This window comes from Mastigoproctus giganteus, chromosome 2, assembly GCF_048544385.1.
Source record: "Mastigoproctus giganteus isolate SK-2022 chromosome 2, ASM4854438v1, whole genome shotgun sequence".
NCBI classification, from domain to species: domain Eukaryota; kingdom Metazoa; phylum Arthropoda; class Arachnida; order Uropygi; family Thelyphonidae; genus Mastigoproctus; species Mastigoproctus giganteus.
The window spans coordinates 191953421-191964573 of record NC_143576.1 but is presented as its reverse complement, the minus strand read 5'-3'; the positions used below and the strand labels follow the sequence as shown (position 1 = coordinate 191964573).

The following is an 11153-nucleotide window of genomic DNA, read 5'->3' as shown; positions in this document are numbered from 1 at the left end:
TACTGGCTATTTGCATATATTTTGGAAGTAGTCTCCTGAACACTGTGTATGTATATATACCGATTCCAATGCTGCTTCACTTTCGGGAAGCATTCCTGATGGGGTTCATTTGTAATTGCTAATAGATGCATTCTGAATAATTCCTCAGTTGTTGCAAATTAAGAGAGCTTTAAGCTTGGAAAACAAACAAAAAAAAAAAAAGTAATAAGCATGGTCTTCACATTTGATCAAGGTCGTTTTGCTTTCTCAAGCTCTAGAGAGGACTAGTCCTATGTTCTGCAGATCATATCCATGATTCAACATACCTATTAATGATACAAAAAACAAAGCTTGGATCAACAGTAGCATGTTGAACAAGATCCTAACATGCGATGTAAGAATTTTCTGCTCTGTGTGATCATTAGTGAAGATGCGAAGCATAAAATTTTCTGAAATGCATTGCATTCCTGAACCTTGTGTTAAAATTGATTAACATGTTCCAAAAAAAAAAAATTGTTTCATTAGCAGTTTGCTGAAAGTTCAGTCACCCCTGATCAGATCACAAACACAGAGCAATTGAATCATTGATTTTGAAGATGAGATGGCCAGAAATAAGATCATCTTTGACACAGCATGCTTTAAACTTTCTGAATCACTGAAAAGCTTTTGAATGACATATATGAGTAGCTCTTCTCACAAAGCTATTTTTAACATTTTGTGAGGTTCTTTTATACTTTTCTGTAATCTGAAACAAAATTTGATGGAAATTTGCCGCTCAGTAATATTACCCATTTAAAATGGGTGATTTTACTAAGATAAATAGGTGCAGATAAATGGGTGATTTGTGCCTTACTATGTCTAGGTTGCTGGACATGTGACAGTTTGCAGCTTGCTACAATTTCAAGATATAGAGTTAGTCCCAAAACTTTTTGATTACACCACTTGTACCATGTTACTGAAGGAGTTCGGTTTCCAGTTCAGCAGTCAAATGTTTCACTCAATTATGATGTCTGAAGTACTGCAATGGGATTTTTATTTTGTTTTATCATTAAATATGATAAAACAAAATGTCAGTTTTCAAATGATGGGTATTATAAGGAAACAGCTATAGGCCATTACATTAGAAATGAAAAGTGATTATGTTTAGAGAGGGCAGATTATCAAATAATTAATAAATCATTATAATGATTATAATTATAATAACTGTAATGAACACTCTTGTGCATTTTATATTATTGGTAAGTTAATTAAATATGCTGTTTATATTCATATCTATAAAAAGTTGCATGTTGAACCTTTTTTTCAGGAGCACTGCCCCTATTATGTATCCTTTCTATGGAAAATCAGTTTCAACTTGCATCATTTGACCTGTAGCAACTTTTCTAGAAATATAACCTGCCATAAAGCAAAGGATAGACTGCCTATTCTATATTCATGTATGTATATATTAGTATAGAGGCTAAATACATATATAGGAATTAAAAATATTAATATTGAGCTTCTTATCATTCTTTACACAATAATATAGAGGTTAGCAGCCTATGGCATTGGTGCCAAAGGCAACACCCAAGACTGTCCTGAATAGTACCACTGAATGATTTCATTTATTCTTCTGAACAAGGCATTGCTTGGCCTCTGTAAAGTTATCATAGAGACTGAGCTTGCAGGAGTCAATGCATACTAATTTAAATTCAAGGTGAAGCTTCCTAAATGCATCTCAGAATCCCTACTCACCATGAATGCAGTCAGTTTTGTAGTTAGTAATAGTTGGTTTCCTTATACACAGTTTTCTGATTTCTGTAATCTGCTAGTGTACTAGAGACCCGCAAATTGGGAAAAATCCAGTGCCGAAGGCCATGCAGCAGAATGAATTCAGTACATTACTTTTAAAAGTTTTCTGATTCTTGTATTAATGCTTAGTTAAATAAAAACATTAATCAGTGTACAAACTGTGATTATTCTCCAACAGATGTGGCAGAAAAGTCAAATGAGCAGATGTGCTGTTGCATTGAGTGCAACATAGTGTTTTTGGGGAAAAAAGATAAAGAAATATTTAAAAATGGTGTACAGTACTTAAAAATTATATTCATTTTTTTAATATGTTAAATAATAAGAAATAATATCCTTAGAAATAGCAATCTTGTTATCCCAATACTTCTTTCAACTCACAGTATTGCAGAACAAGTTAAATTGAAGCAGAATCCAAAACTTTACTGGAAAATTGTGTGTGCAAGTGCACTGCATTTTTGTACAACAACACTAATTTATTGTGGCTATACTTTCCAATATAATCAAGGATGGAGATCAGAATTGAAACTATTATTTGGTTTACAGTAACATGGTTCTAATAGATATTTTAATATTTAAATTTAAGGGAGGTGGTTATAGCATATAATGACATTCCCATTACAGGATTTTAAAATTGTTCATTTCAATTGAGAAGCAAAACATTTATGCCATAAGGTTATAAGTGCTGCAGTCATCATGCATATGAAGTTAACTTTTTCTCAAATATTGTTTTTCAGTGCCCTTAATTTGTAAGATATCATAATGATATTGTATTATAATCTTAAGAGCAACATTGATATACACAACTAATGCATTCTCTGAAGAAAATTTAAAATTATTTAGTGTAAGTTAAATTATATTAAATTTATCTTCCTTGAATGGAGAGACTGACTCTTCTCTGCCATGGTTCTGATTTGTATAATAATTTTCCAAGTACAGCAGGCCCCGTTATAACGCGGTTCGCTTTACACTGATTCGCTATAACGCTGTTCTTATGTTATAACCCGTATCTGACTATAACACTGTGACAGATCATTATAACGCTGTGACAGATCATTATAACGCTGTCACAGATCACTATAACGCTCTTTTACAGATTGTATTTTTGGCATATTTAACGAAATCGTTTTATTTGATGGAGTCGATATCTTGAAAATGAATAGCAAAACAGCATTAAAACATTTCCCACGCCGACTTGAGAAATTTTCCCACGCTCAGTGAAATTTTCTTGCACGCACGCTAATTTAATTGCAATACAGTGATCTGTTACGTAGTTCCGAGATCAACATTTTAAAAAATGATCAAGCATCATAATTAATGCAACTAACGCAGTTACATTTTCGAAGAGTTAATAATGGCCAATAAGAATGAAAAAGTAACAATGTCTGGGTGCAGTACGAAGACTATAAATGTAAGAAAAATACTACTGAATTTGAAAATTAAATTAACGTTTTGAAGCGAATCGATTCCAGTCAAAGACAAGCAGATGTGTGCCTTAATTTAGGACTTGCAAGTTTAACTGTAAGAACAATTATAAAAAAAAAATAAAGAATTAATTTTAGCAGTGGGAAAGATAGCTGTTCCACTGCAAGCAACTAGGACTAGGCCAGCTATTAGGATTGAAATGGAAAGGCTAACTAATTTTATTGAAGATAATATCCAATGCAGAATTCAGTTAAGTTAAATATCATAAATAATAAAAAAGCGAGAGAGAGAGCCTATATGATGATCTGAAGAAAACTCACCTAAAAAAAAAAAAAAAGAACCATTTAAAACTATTAAGGGCTGGTTGAATAGAATTAAAATCTAGGGAGAAGCCACAAGTGCAGATCAAGGAGCCAAAACTTTCAAAAAAGAACTTGTTAAAATTATTGAAGAGGGGTATTGTGTGTTATACTTCTCAACAAGTTTATAACATAGATGAAGCAGGACTTTTGTGGAAACGAATGCCTAAAAGAAGTTTCATATTGAAAGAAGAAAAAAACATGCCAGGTTTCAAAGCGGCGAAGGACGGTTGACTTTATTGATGGGTGGTAACGCTGCGTGGGATTTAAAATTAATACCCCTTTTAGTTTATTTGGAAGAGGGTCAAAGTTCAACCCAAAATCTACACATTTTTCTTGATTAAATTAAATCAATTAAAATCAATTAAATTCATTATTTTAATTGGAATTTTAAGTTTAATTTTGATACGTAAGTAGTTACCACATAATTATATACGTATGTAATGCAGAATATTTTATATGTACAAATATTTGAATATTAAATATTTTGACCGACATTTGTGCATCTTTTCACTACCATTTATTATTGATTAGGAAATATCCTATGGCACCGACCACAACTCACAAATACATATGTTACCTTATGGGAATGCGGCACTCGCTTAGCGCGGATTCACTTAGCGCTCTGTTTTTCCGAAACGAATTATCAGCATTAAGCGGGGGTCGCCTGTACACATTAGAGTTCTACAGCAGTTCATTTTCAATAAAACAAAAGCATTTTAATCAGTATGTATGAAAATAAGTAATTGAAATAATTATTTAATAAAATAATTAATAAATAATTAAGCAGTTCATATAAATTGTTAATCATAAGTGATCATTTGAATTTTGTTATTACTTATTCTTTCTTGCACATTTTCTTTGATGAACAGCAGGCATTTAAGAGTACTTTACAAAGTGCAAAAACATTGCCACTATTTCTTAATTTGAATATGATATCAGTCAAATTGTGTCTTCATTTTTCACACAGTATATGAAAAAATATTTTTGGTTGGCATGATATTTTATTAATCTCATGTTGCTAAGAGGGTTCCCGCAGTTGCACAAATATATCTTTATTTACTTGCAAATTTTGCACAACATGGAAATTAATTTACATAAGTATATTTTGGAAACTATTGATGTATGGGCTTCAAGAATTTTCCTTTAATATTAAAAAGAAACTTAAAAAGTTAAAATAAAAATGAATATTAATGTATAGGAATTTATTCCTATCCAAAAAACTTTGCTTATATTTAATTCTTTAGAATAGGCATATGGTGATATTACTTCATGCTATTTCTCACACAGAAATAATCATACTCAGACAATTGGTCGAAATCATTTTAATGTATTACAGATATCATGAAAAACAGGGATTAATAGCTTTAATACAGTTTTATTAATTTGATTAAATTTAAATATAATAAAAATAGAGAAATATTAATATTCTATAAAATGCCATATTATTTGCAAGAATTAAAATTATCGTTAAGTAAGTTTGAATTGTCAGTGTAACACAAATGTAATTTTAGAAATATCATTCTTGATAACTGTGCGTTGTTGTATTTTTTTTATAGAATACTTTTGTTACATTTACTATGCTAAAACATATCTCCCCTGACTGTACCAGCATGTCTCCAAATGGATCAATAAACAGATTGTAGTAACATTTTTTTTAATTCGGAATATGCAGTGAGTTTTTTAATATGTAATACATTGTTAGTAATCATGGCAATATGTTAAGTATACACACTTGATTAAAATGTTCATTGCTTATTTTATTATCTGCACTGGTTATTGTCTATTCAGAAATGTGATATATATATTTTTTACCCTTTTGAACATTATTTGCAAATTTGTTTTTGTTATGTGGAGATAGGCATTGTTATCATGTGTTCTGCCAAGAACGGGTCAAGCTCATAATTCAACAAGTGCCTCCCCATATCTCCCTGTTCTTAGCCCCTCTTCTTCACCTCTCTGTATCCTCAGCCCTCTTCTTCATCTCTCCATATCCGCCATCTCCTCTCACTTCTATCATAGTTTCATTCAATATCTGGACCTCTCCCCCCTTAAATTTTTCCTCCGTCACATCCTTCATCAGTAACTCACCTTGCAGCATGTGTCCAGTCTAATTTCTTTACTGCCATCTGATTATTTCCTTCTCACTTTATTGAGTCGTCTCAAAACCTTCTTGTTTCTCACTTTATTGATTAATCTTATCTTTTATATGCTCTTTTAGCATTAGCATTAGTAGAGGCATTTGATGCAAGAAAGCAAGCTTATGCAGCATCAGCCAAAAAAAAATAATAATAAAATAAAATAATAAATAAATAAATAAATAAAAAATAACCACTTCCACTTCACCCCTCTGTTCGTTCGAAATACCTGTCCAGCTGAACCTTAAACTTATTTAGGCTATCAACTTCCACGACAAGGGATGGAAATCTGTTCCACCAACCAACCACCCCCTGGCTAAAGGCAAATTTCCTCACGTCTATCCAACATCTGTCTTTCCTCAATTTGAATTTATGCCCTCTCAGGTGATTATTCTGAGCAAGAGGAAGAATCCCATCAGCATTGAGCATGCTCAAACCATTCAAGGCTTTATACACCTCTATCAGATCACCTCGCTGGTGCCTAGTCTCCAGACACTGTAATTTGCAAAACTTAAGCCTTTCTTCGTAAGAGCACCCCTTTGTTCCATTCACTAATCTTGTTTTTTTTTTTTTTTTTTTTTTATGTGAACCCCAAACACAAGAGATATTAGAACCTATAGTACTTAGTACCGTGCTTGGGTTGGAGGTTGAGAAGACGAAAGAAGATATTTGTTGACATTGGACTTGAACTTCTGTAGATTGTAATTTTCAGGAAATACGTATGAAGCAAGGTTTTTCCAGAAAACGGCAGTTGAATGAATGAATGAGGAAGATGAAAAGTTGGTTCTGTGGGTTTGAAGTTGGACAGTAAATGGATGTTGGCTGGTGGCGGCACGTGTTCAGACTGTTTTGAAAGAGAGAGCGGGAATTATAGAAGCCAGTTCAAAAGAACAGTGCCCATGGAAGTATCTGTAGAAGAGGCATGCACCAGAAACAGTACGTCTATGAGAAAGCGAGTGGAGAGACTCTGTTAGAGATGAATCATTAATTAACCTAACTGCCCTCTTCTGAATTGAATCAAGAAGCCTGAGAGAGGTTTTGGGGGCACCACCCCAGATGTGGGAACAATATTCCATGGCAGGGCGGATTTGCGATTTATACAGAGTGAGCAGCTGTTTGGAAGAAAAGTAACGCCGAGAGCGAAAGAGAAAACCAAGTTTTTTAGATGCAGAAGAAGCAACATTCGTAATGTGCTTGTGCCAAGAGGGATTAGAAGTCAGGGTAATCCCCAAAAGAGATATGTCATTTTGCCTAGAAATCGGAGTGTCACTAAAGATAAGCATAAGAGCAGAAGAATCCTTTTTGCGAGATATAAGACAAGACTGAGTTTTAGAAGGGTTGAAATCAAATAAGTTGTCTTTGCCCCACTGGAGAATTACCTGAAGATCGGCATTTAAGGAGTTGGTAGCAAATTTTCGAAAAATTGAAGCTGATTGAGCAGGACAAGGTTTCTCAAAATGGAAAGTGGAATGCAATGTGCTATCATCGGCAAAACTATGGATAGGATTTCCAGTCAATGGAAGGTCATTAATATACAAGAGGAAAAGAGTGGGGGAAAGAACTGAACCTTGGGGGACACCGGCATTAGTGGAGAAGTTAGAAGACAGAGAGCCATCTACCATCACCCTCAGTGAGCGATCAGAGAGAAAACTGGATAACCAATTACTAAAAACAGTTGGCAAACCATAAGATGGAAGCTTGTTTAGAAGACCTTTATGCCAAACACGATCAAAAGCCTTTGAGATGTCAAGAGCAACTACTTGTGTTTCACCGAACCTTTCCATTGAATTAGTCCATGAATGGGTAACACAAGCCAGAATATCACCAGTGGATCGACACTGACGGAATCCGTACTGGCGATCGTTGATCAGACGGAAGGTTTCTAGGTAGTTTAAGAGTTGGGGGTTAATTGATTTCTCCATTACTTTAGAAAGAGTAGAAGTAATTGCAATGGGACGATAATTGGATGGGAGGGATTTGTCACCCTTTTTAGGAACTGGCTGGATATGAGCAAATTTCCAAGCAGAAGGAAAAACACCTTTGGAATAAGAAAGTGAAAAAAGGCGGCAAAGAATAGGAGTAAGTTCAGGAGCACAGGTTTTAAAAGAACAAGTGGAGAAATACCATCATGATCTGGAGCTTTCTTACATCAAGATTCATCAAAATCCTTCTAATATCCTTTGGACGGAAGACCACAGGAGGCATTGAATGGAGCGTGTTGGGAATGGTGGGAGGTGTTTTACCAAGATCATTAATACATGAGCTGGAAGAAAAATGGGATGCTAGCAGGTCAGCTTTATCCTTGGGTGAAGTGACAACAGAACCATCTGATTTGGACAGAGGTGGGCAAAAGTTGCGGCCAGTAGCTTTAGCAAGAGACCAGAATGCTCGGTTACCATTAGGGCAAGAAGCAAGTTTTCTACTCTTAGCCTGTTCAAACTCTAGTTTGGACTGATTAATAACTGCTTTACAATTGTTGCGAGCTCTGGTGTAGGCAGAAAATGAAACTGAAGAATTAGAAACAAGCCAATTACGTTATGCAACATTCTTCTCTTGAACAGCCTTAGCACATTTATTGGAAAACCAAGGTTTAGATAAAGGACGAGATTTTAAAGTGGAGTGTGGGATAAAGGATTCCATTCCTGCAAAGAATAATTTCACTGACACGATCTGAGCAAACGTTGACATCAGAAGTTTTGAAACAGTAATCCGACCAAGGAAAAGAAGAAAAGAAGTCTCGCAGGTCATCCCATTTTGCATTCTTGTAATGCCAACAACACGAGGTTGGGAATAGCCATGAGATAAAGGCTCCATTGGAGAAGAGATAATCACCAAGTTGTGATCTGAAGTGCCTAAAGGACCTCTCACTTCAACCATATACTTAGAAGGGTTGTTTGTGAGAAAAAGATCAAGCATATTGGCTGTATGATTAGGATTGTCCGGTATTCTTGTTGGTAACTGAACAATCTGTGCTAGATCATTAGTAATTGCAAAAGCCTCAGCATCTCGACCTGCTGGGTCGGTGTGACTAGAAAACGGAAACCAGCTGGAGTTGTGAAAATTAAAATCACCATGGAAAATTACCTCACTGTTAGGAAAGTTGGACTGGAGAAAGTCAAGTTGCAAAGAGAGGAAGTCAAACAGTTCCAAGTGATTAGTGGAGTTGGGAGAACGGTAGCGACAACAGATGAATTTGACACAATGAGGTAGAGAGATTTTAAGCCAGAGAAGATAAAAGAGAGGAGATTCCAATTGCCAAGTCTCTGACAGGGAATATCAGAACGGACATACGCACAAGTACCACCTTTGAGGCGAAAGGAATCATACAGCGAATAATTTGGGCATCTGAGATGAGCAGTACTTGAATCAACCGATAACTGAGATTCCGTCAGAAAAAGTACATGGGGTTTGGCAGACTGCAAGTGGAAATGGACATCGTTGAGATTAGAATTGAGACCACGTATATTTGTGAAATGAATTAGGAAGTGCTTGGGAGGTTTAGATCTTTTCGCAGATAAGCTTGCTCTATTAGTTTGACAATTCATGGCGTATTCAATAGTAAGAAAAAGTGGGTGGGACATGCTGTATGAAGTAATAAAATTTTTGGATATGGCGTACACATGGTAAGAATATACCCAGATCCTTGACATAACGTGGCCTCGACAATGCTCCCTGCATACACACTACTCGGACTCCCTCCAGTCGCTATCTGGCAGAGTAGAGGTAGCAAGATTATACACTAGCTGATCTAGAAGCCTCCTAGAGAGTTACCAATAGGTTCGGTCCAGTGTACTAACTAGCGGCCAGCCTGTGAACACCGTTTTACAGCTGTACCCTCGAAATGTAAGGAATATTGGATCTCGCCATGACGTTCATCATAACCTCAAAAGTCCTCAAAAGTTCCATCATACTGCATGATGGAAGAGATAGGGAAGGGTTGACCAGAACTTAACTCTAGAGACTAAACATGGGTTCCACCACTTCAAGCCTCCAATAAGCAAAGTGGTGGTATTTCACCGGTTGATGAGAATCATCTACCACCTAGTACTGCCTGGTAACATAGAGGGCCGACATTCCTCCATGTGGTGTGGGGGCCACACCTTGACCCCTGCTTACATTGGTTCACACCTGGGTAGTCACCACCATGTACTTGTGCATGGAGGTCATACCCAGGATTACTAACAGTCCCACCATCGTGAAGGTGCAAGCAGAGGATTTGGCTGTCACAGACCATCCGGACTTCGCCGAAATTGGGTCCACTTGACTTGAGTGTCACCCGAATATCAGTTCCATCAGCGTTTTAGACTCCCGGGTAGCAAGTACAGCTTGTTTGGCATATCTGAGAGAATGTCTGTGACAACCTCAAGGACCAAAACTTCACTGCACTCGTTCCGGCAGCTCTACATCCTTCTTGAAATGAGTCCTCCAGACCTGTATACAGTACTCTAGGTGTGGCCTGACCATTGCCTTATACAAGGGAATAATCACCTCCTTATCCCTGCTAGAAAAATTCCTATATATCATTGTCAATACACCATGAGCTACTTTTGCAGCCCGTCTGCACTGCTCAGAGAACTTCATATCTGCCTGCACAACCACCCCAGGTCCCTTTCATTCTCTACCACTGTCAGTGTAGTACCACAGAGTTGATACGTTGCTCTGGGGTTGCTGTTTCCCATATGTAGTACTTTACATTTGTCAATGTTAAACTTCATTTGCCACCTCTCAACCATTCCGGATCCTGTTGCAGCAGCATAGTGTCAGTAGTGTCCTTGACAACCCTGCCAGCCTTCGTATCGTCTGCAAACTATGACATTAAGCTTGATATACCATCATCAATATCATTTATAAATACAGAGAACAATAATGGACCCAATACTGAACCCTGAGGGACTCAACTGATAACATTAGTCCACGATGAGCAGTGTCCATTGATTACCACTCTCTGTCTTCTCCCCCTCAACTACCCCTTTATCCATAGCAGAAATTTGCCTCCAATGTCACACTGCTCCAATTTGTGCAGCAGTCTTCCATGTGCAACAGTATCAAAAGCCTTTCTAAGATCCAAGTATATAATATCAAAGTTATTCCCTGCATCCAGTTCTTTTGTGACTGCATCATAGTATCCAATCAAATTGGTCAGGCAAGACTTCCCCTTAACAAAACCATGCTGTGTCCGAGCTGTAACTGAAGTCTTGTCTAGATGATCCTGCAGTGCTTCTTTAACCAGTGCCTCCATTAATTTTCCTGGAACAGAAGTTAAACTCACAGGTCTATAGTTACTTGTGTCAGCCTTTAATCCTCCTTTGTGAATTGGGGTCACATTTGCACATCTTCAGTCCATGGGTACTTCCCCTGAGTCCAAAGAAGCTCTCATAATTATGGCTAAGGGTTTGCTTACTTCCTTTGCTGCCTCCTTTAATATAACTGGATAGATCCCATCCACCCCAGGTGCCTTTCTTGT

The 11153-nt window shown here is 36.6% G+C and overlaps 1 protein-coding gene across 1 annotated transcript in view; it reads left to right on the top strand.

Annotated features, from left to right (window-relative positions):
* Positions 1-1332: 1332 nt before the first annotated feature.
* Positions 1333-11153, top strand: part of LOC150089865 (Fanconi anemia group M protein homolog) — a 95362-nt gene continuing 85541 nt past the window's right edge. Inside the window, exon 1 of the mRNA XM_090390115.1 lies at positions 1333-1415. The gene's annotated coding sequence lies outside the window, so the exon portion shown is untranslated. The remainder of the gene's footprint in view (positions 1416-11153) is intronic.